General features: G+C 43.5%; 1 pseudogene; it reads left to right on the forward strand.

Annotated features, from left to right (window-relative positions):
* Window positions 1–591: 591 nt before the first annotated feature.
* LOC130039167 (40S ribosomal protein S2-like) lies at window positions 592–1,410 on the forward strand (annotated as a pseudogene).
* The last annotated feature ends 6,139 nt before the right edge of the window (window positions 1,411–7,549 follow it).

Below are 7,549 nucleotides of genomic sequence, written 5' to 3' on the forward strand. Positions count from 1 at the left end.
TACTTTTGTATGGGGGCCTCAGTGGTGCTGGGATGGAACAGATTCTGAGGGAGAGCTCCTGGAAGACCCTCTCCCCCCTTGACCAGCCATTTACCATTATCCAGGTAGAAGAATCCACAGTCAAGGGTGCATGTTTTCTTCGGACTACTAATCTGACTCTAATTACGATGAATGGAAGAACATCTTTGAGTTTTAAATTTTGGTGCTAGAAATAGTACCAAAATGCTCTTACTGGGTATTGAGGGAATTAGATGGTACCTGTAATTACATGATACCTGGGATCACTAAACCCAGTTCTTCACTGTCAGTTAACATTGCTATTGGTCCCACAATAAAGGGTAGAGAGTGGCCTGTGATTGCCTGTAACAGAAACCCTGCCCTCCTGCTGTGAGCATGAGACTTGCACATTCTGGCAGCTCTATTTGCTCAGAGTTAGAACCTGCAGATCCACCGAGACATCTTCAGCCCTACAGGCTTATGAAGATCCCCCAGAACACCTCGACCCCCCACCTAGCTCACCCAGTCCCAAGCTACTCCAAAGATGTATGAGATAAAAATGAGACATGAGCTGCTCCTCCATGAAAACACCAAACGGTGAATGATGCCAGTGCTGCGGGAGGGCCAGAGGGCCCTGGTCCCCCCCACCCCACCCCCCAGCATGGGAAGTCAGGGAGGTTTCCACGGAGGTTTCAGCAGCGGCCTGTGGGGACGTAGCCACGGGGCCCGTGGAGGAAAGGCCAAGGACAAGGAGTGGATCCCCATCACCAAGCTGGACCACCTAGTCAAGGACATGAAAATCAAGTTGCCAGAGGAGATCCACCTCTTCTCGCTGCCCATCGAGTTCTTCCTGGGTCGGGCAGGTGCTCAAGGATGAGGTGCTGAAGATCATGCCAGTGCAGAAACAGACGTGCACCAGCCAGTGCACCCACTTCAAGGCCTTCATCGCCATCGGGGACTATAACGGACACGTGGGCCTGGGGGTGAAGTGCTCCGGCGGGGGGCTCATCATCCTGCCCAAGCTCTTCATCGTGCCTGTGCAGCGATGCTACTGGAGGAACAAGATCGGCAAACCCCACACTGTCCCCTGCAAGGTGACAGGCCGCTGTGGGTCGGTGCTGGTGCACCTCATCCCTGCGCCCAGAGGCACCGGCATCCTCTCAGCACCCGTGTCCAAAAAGCTGGGATCGACGACTGCTACACCTTGGCCAGGGGCTGCACTGCCACCCTGGGCAACTTCACCAAAGCCACGTTCAGTGCCATCTCCAAGACCTACAGCTCTCTGACCCCAGACCTCTGGAAGGAGACGTGTTCACCAAGTCCCCATATAAGGAATTCACAGACCACCTGGTGAAGATCCATACCAGAGTCTCTGTGCAGAGGACCCAGACTCCAGCGGTGACCACCACGTAACCTTTTATATAAAGGCAAATAAAGTAGCACTGTAGCACTGTCCTCCCATTGTTCATCGATTTGCTCAAGCAGGACCAGTAACATCTGCATTTTGAGACTTGTTGATACTGTTTGGTATACTGAATACTTCACGGGTAGCTTGCTAGGCTTTGCCGTGTGGGTGAGATACTCTTGGTAGTTTGCCAGGCACTCCAAGAGGGGTGGAGGAATGGAACTTGGGTCAGCCAGGCCAGCCACGTGCAAGGCAAAGGTCCTACCCGCTGTGCTATCACTCCAGCCCAAGGAAACCAAGTAGGAAAAAAAAATGTTGGCATGTATATCTGATTTTAGCCTGATCTCTTTCTTGGCCTGGCACACATATGCCTTTTATGTGGCCAGAAGTCAAAGTTCTCTTAAGTTCACAACTATCCAGAATGTCTGAAAATCTAATTCTATTCCCCAACCAGGACATAGACCTGGAGAAACACACCTGTGAGATTAGAATGGACACACCATGACAGGAGAAAAACGTGGGTTCCTCTCCCTTTCTGTGACAAAAAAAGACCAAAAAATGAGACATAAATATTTATTATTACATGTCACTGGGGCTCTTGTGGTTCCTTGCTATACAGTACAAGCAGACACCATTTCGTGGACAGACTTCCTGGCCCTTGACATAGGTTAACTGATATGTGAAGTACAGAACACCTGTGGCGCAAATTCTCAGTAATCACAAATGCCCGCGGATCTGATGGAGAGAAAAGTGATGATTCAGTGGAGTTTGGAAATGTTTTTCCTGAGAAATCACTTTCTCCAGGAAGGCATCTCTTCTTTGTTTGAAAATGAAAGAAAATGTTAGATTCTTTCAGTCTAGGCAAGGTCATATGTCGTCTAACCCCTCCTTAGGGTTGACTCTTGATTGGAATGGTCTGTTGTGCTCACCATCCTGGAAATTCCCAAGGGCAGAATTGAGTCCGTGGAGTCACCAGCACTGGGGCTGATATTCAGCAGAGCAAATCCTTCATGTATTGTGAAACTGTACTGAATTGAAGAGCTGTCTCTGGCCATTAAGACAGAAACATTTTAATTTTTATTTATGTATCATTTTATAGTCTCTGAGTCTTGGCCGCTGATGGGATTACACAGCGCCAGGGGGCCAGGTGGTGGGTGTGACCCCCGCCTACTGGAATTTGGAGGATCTGGGTGGAAGATGCTCGACTCCAATTCGAGTAGGCTTGGAGGTCTCGGCCCCGGAACCCGCGTGGCTTTGTCCCTCTGCCAGTACCTTCATGTGTGCAGAGAGTGGTCTCAGCATGGTGGTGGCTGGTCCTGGAGAACAGTGCAGTCTTCTGCCCCCGCGCCTGGGTGTTCCTTCCCGGAGCCCCTTGGAGGGGAGCGGGTTGAGCTTTCCTCCCCGCCCCGACCAGGGCTACGGCAGCCGAAGACCTCCAGGACCAGCCACCACCATACTGAGACCACTCTCCGCACACATGAAGGTACTGGCAGAGGGACAAAGCCACGCGGGTTCCGGGGCCGAGACCTCCAAGCCTACTTGAATTGGAGTCGAGCATCTTCCACCCAGATCCTCCAAATTCCAGTAGGCGGGGGTCACACCCACCACCTGGCCCCCTGGCGCCGTGTAATCCCATCAGCGGCCAAGACTCAGAGACTATAAAATCCAGATTCCGGAACTGCGCGGCCGCATTCGCGGCCGTGCGACATCTTATCAGAACTTTTCTTTATGACATCTTATTGTCTCATTACTACTTTGGACAAACTTGCAGGCTATCGAATGTAGCCTGCCCACAGGGCAGAGTCTGGCAAACTCCCCGTGGTGTACCAAATATGCCAGATACCAGTAACAATTATGGGTCTCATTCTCCTAAATAGCCTTGAATATAATCTCAGGGCTAGGATGAAAGAGACGTTACTGGGGCCTGCTCGAGGCAATCGACGAATAACAGGATGATGAAATGAAATGAAAATGAAATCATACTCAGGGGTGACTCTTGTGTTTAAGGATCACTCCTGGTGGTACTGGGGAGACTATATGAGGTGCTGAGAATTATACATTAAGTATATCAAAGAATCCAGTCACCAATTTCCAAAGGTCAGAGACAGGTAATGCCAAAACTAGTGGATTCACAGATATAACAAGGAAAAGTTATGTCTATCTTGAGTAAGGCTGGCACATAGTGGGATGGAGAATATGTGACTGGCCTCAGGCCAGGTCTCCAGCCCGTTATGGTTTCTTTCTCTTCCTTATTCCTCAGCCATAGTCAAGTAAAAGCCTCTCAGAGGCAGCTCTGGCTCTACTTTTTCACTCATTTGAACATAAGTCCGTAAGGCTCAGCACCCTCAGCCCCCATGAGTTTTGCTCCACCTAGCAAAGCTAGGTTGGTTTGGGAATCCAGCTTCAAGTGTATCAGGAGTATCTCATAAGCACAAATCAGCATTTTCAGCTTCATTCCAAGATGCATGCCTTTTTGTAAATCTGCATTTTGCTGCAGTTACTGTTTGCTTAAGCTCTCTGTTTGATCTATAATCCAAGAAGGAATCTCTTCAATTTCAACAGAGCCCTATCACCTGGAGAACTTGTGTAACCCCAGCTCCTGAGTTAGCATTGACTCTACACCTATAAAATGGGTGCCCTTTCAGCTGCTATTGTATCCTGGACCGAGAGTTAGTGCCCTCACTCAATCAGTGTGATGGAGAGCTTCTTACTCATTTCAGTCTTCATGTGACTCAAGTTTATATTTTTTAGGCTCCTTTAGACACTGAAAATGGGATATCTGACCACATTTAGAAGTAAATTTTAAATCCACCTAGTCTTGGATTAAGCAATGTGATGCTTAGAACCCTGGAACTAGTATATTGTTTTAGCTTTTTAAAAAAATCTTTTCTATTTCTTTTTTCTTTTTATCTTTTAAAATTGAATCACCATGAGATAGAGTTAGAAAGTTTTCCTGTTCAGGTTTCAATGATACAATGTTCCAATGGACCCATGCCTCCACCAGTGTATATTTTCTACCATCACTATTTCCACATCCCTCGTGCTACACGAGGTACCCCCACCCTGTCTGCCTCTATGGCAGGCAATTTTCTTCTCTCTCCCTTTCTCTCTCTGAGCAATATGGGTTGCAATACAGATAATGAGAAGCCATCATATTTGGTCCTTTACCCATTTTCAGCACACATCTCCCATCCAGAGCAATCCCTTATAACCATCATTGTCATAATGGTCCCTTCTCTACCCCAACTGCCCTCTTCCTCCAGCTCTTGAGGTAGGCTTCCAAATGTGTACCATTTGTCCTGCTTTTTGTTGCCCCAAAGTGTCCAGTCCCCAAGTTATAACATAAAGTTCCTCAAGAATATGAAGAGAACTATACTCTTGTCATAGTACATGATGCTTGGACCCATTTTGATTAGCCCTGCTTTGTTGGGTAAAAAGTGTTAGATATCTTTCAGATATTCAGTTTTAGACAATTTTTCTCAGAAGTATAATTTTATATCTGTTGTTCTAGCATAATTATTACTAAAGTCCCCCTTTACTCTCACAGGTTTACTCTTTGGAATGATAAATACTGGTATCATAGACTTATATCTTACTGTGCTAGAACATTACAACACTAGATGTTCCAGTTATCAGAAGCTCTACACACAACATTTCTTCATTGCTTCTTCTTAACTTCCTATAAGGTTAATAAATTGTCCAGACTCTCACAAACTTGTTGGAAACTTGGATATTCATTCAAGCATTATAACTTCAACTTATTGTGGGTATGAGATGATTTCCCAGCTATTTATGAGTAAAAAGCAATTAATACTCCTATGTATTTTCTTACTTTGGCTCTCATGATTAGTTTACAGGCATTTTCAACAGCACCAGACTAGACAGCGGTCAATAGTCTATTGATTGAAACTATGCTACAGCTGTAAAAATCAGTCTCAGAGATCATCAGTTCTGGAGATCCAAACATTTGTTGCTAAATTTAATTTAGCATACAATGATTGAGAACCCAGCTAAAGAAAACATTTGGGGAGCAAGTTTCAAATAGTTCACCTAAAATAGTTCACTGAAAAGAACTTGATAGAAATTTCACTGCTGGCTCCTTAATGGAAGAGGGGTGAAATTTGAGTTAACTAACTTAACTGCCTGCTAAAATGAAAGTCAATTATCTTTAGAAGAACATAACAGAATAAAGGGTCCTTATAGTATAATATGTTTTAACCATTGTTAAAATATTGGTTATAATTCTGTGTTACTAGACAGAAAAATTTGATCCATAGATTATCTTTTGCATGTAATAACCAATGACAAAAAATATCCTATGTATTCATAGGATACAACAACAACATCATTATTTACATGCATATGGACCTACCAATGGGTTCCACTGACCTGAACTAGACAAAGTTGGACATAGCGAATACATCAGTGTGGTTAGTTGAAATTTGGCTCGGTAGTTATACTACTCTTGCTGGTGTCTCATGTATCTGGACTTGGACCACAGTGCAAAGTTGATTTTGCTTCCAATGTCTCCTCCTTCAGCATAAGATGTTAGCATGTTCTCATGGTGCACTGGGCATCTTAAAGCCCAAGCTCTAAACTGGCACACTAATTTTCCATTGCATTCCTTTGACCAAAGTCAGCAGTGATGTTTCTGGGAAAAGATACAAAGTCATATTGTTAAGTGCTTTTATATAGGAAGAAGTGTCAAATTTGGACTACTTTTCCAACCCATTCAATACAGACATTAAATTAATACTGTCTTATCTTAGTGGGAGATGGTCTTTGGAAATACCAATGGCAAGTAGTGAAAATGAAAATGAACTAAAGGGAAGAAAGTCAATCAAGATGCATTGAACCAATTATTGCTGAGAGCAACTGGCATGAAATTCATAAGGAAAACTCAGACATACATGCCTCAGAGTCTGCAACAAAATGTACTGAGGAAACAAACATCTGTTTCCAATGCATTCCATTCATCATAACGGCTGCTTCTTGAGGCATTGAACCTTCAGCACATTCTCTTTGATATTTGGTATTTTTCTTGTTAGATTGTTGTTGTTTTCGAAGAGAGTTGAAGTGGGTCTTTTCCAGGTTAAGTCAAAAGTGAATTAGGACAACAGAATGCAAAATAGAGCATATGAATTCACTTAAAAGATGAAGACAGGTCAGATATTACTTATGGACTTGCGAATGTTCTGTATATACACACTTGATGCAAAGAGATGCTTAAGTTATGTTTACTTATATTTACAGGTGAATCAAGTTCTAAGTTGCATCTTTGCTCATTATTCTAAGACAAGGTGTTTAATGGGCATAGAAAAAGGTCTATAACAGTCAACAAAATGGGAAAGGATATTTACCCAATACCCATCAGATAAGAGATTGATATCAAGGATATACAAGGCACTAGTTGAACTCTACAAAAAGAAAACTTCCAACCCCATCAAAACTGGGGTGATGAAATGATCAAAAACTTTAACTTTCTCAAAGAAGATATCCGAATGATCAAAAGGCACATAAAAAATGCTTTTTATCACTAATCATCAGAGAGATGCAAATCAAAACAACAATGAGATATCATCTTACACCACAAAGACTGGCCCACTTCCAAAAAAAAAATAGCAACCAGTGTTGGCTTGGATGTGGGAAGAAAGGAACTCTCCTTCAGTGCTGGTGGGAATGCCAACTGGTTCAGCCCTTTTGGAAAACAGTATGGACAATTCTCAAAAAATTATAAATTGAGCTCCCATTTGACCCAGCTATTCCACTTTTGGGAATATATCCTGGGGATGCAAAAGAGTATAGTAGAAATGACATCTGCACTTGTATGTTCATTACTGCATTGTTTACAATAGCCAAAATCTGGAAAAAAACCAGAGTGCCCAAGAACAGATGACTGGTTAAAGAAACTTTGGTGCATCTACACAATGGAATACTATGTAGCTATTAGAAAAGATGAAGTAATGAAATTTGTGTATAAATGGATCAACATGAAAAGCATCATGTTAAGTGAAATGAGTCAGAAGGAGAAGGAGAGACATAGAAAGATTACACTCATCTGTGGTATATAAAGTAACAGAATGGGAGACTAACACCCAAGAATAGTAGAGATAAGGACCAGGAGGTTTACTCTACAGCATGGAAGCA

This window comes from Sorex fumeus, unplaced genomic scaffold (genome assembly GCF_029834395.1).
Source record: "Sorex fumeus unplaced genomic scaffold, SorFum_2.1 ptg000002l, whole genome shotgun sequence".
Taxonomy (NCBI): Eukaryota; Metazoa; Chordata; class Mammalia; order Eulipotyphla; family Soricidae; genus Sorex; species Sorex fumeus.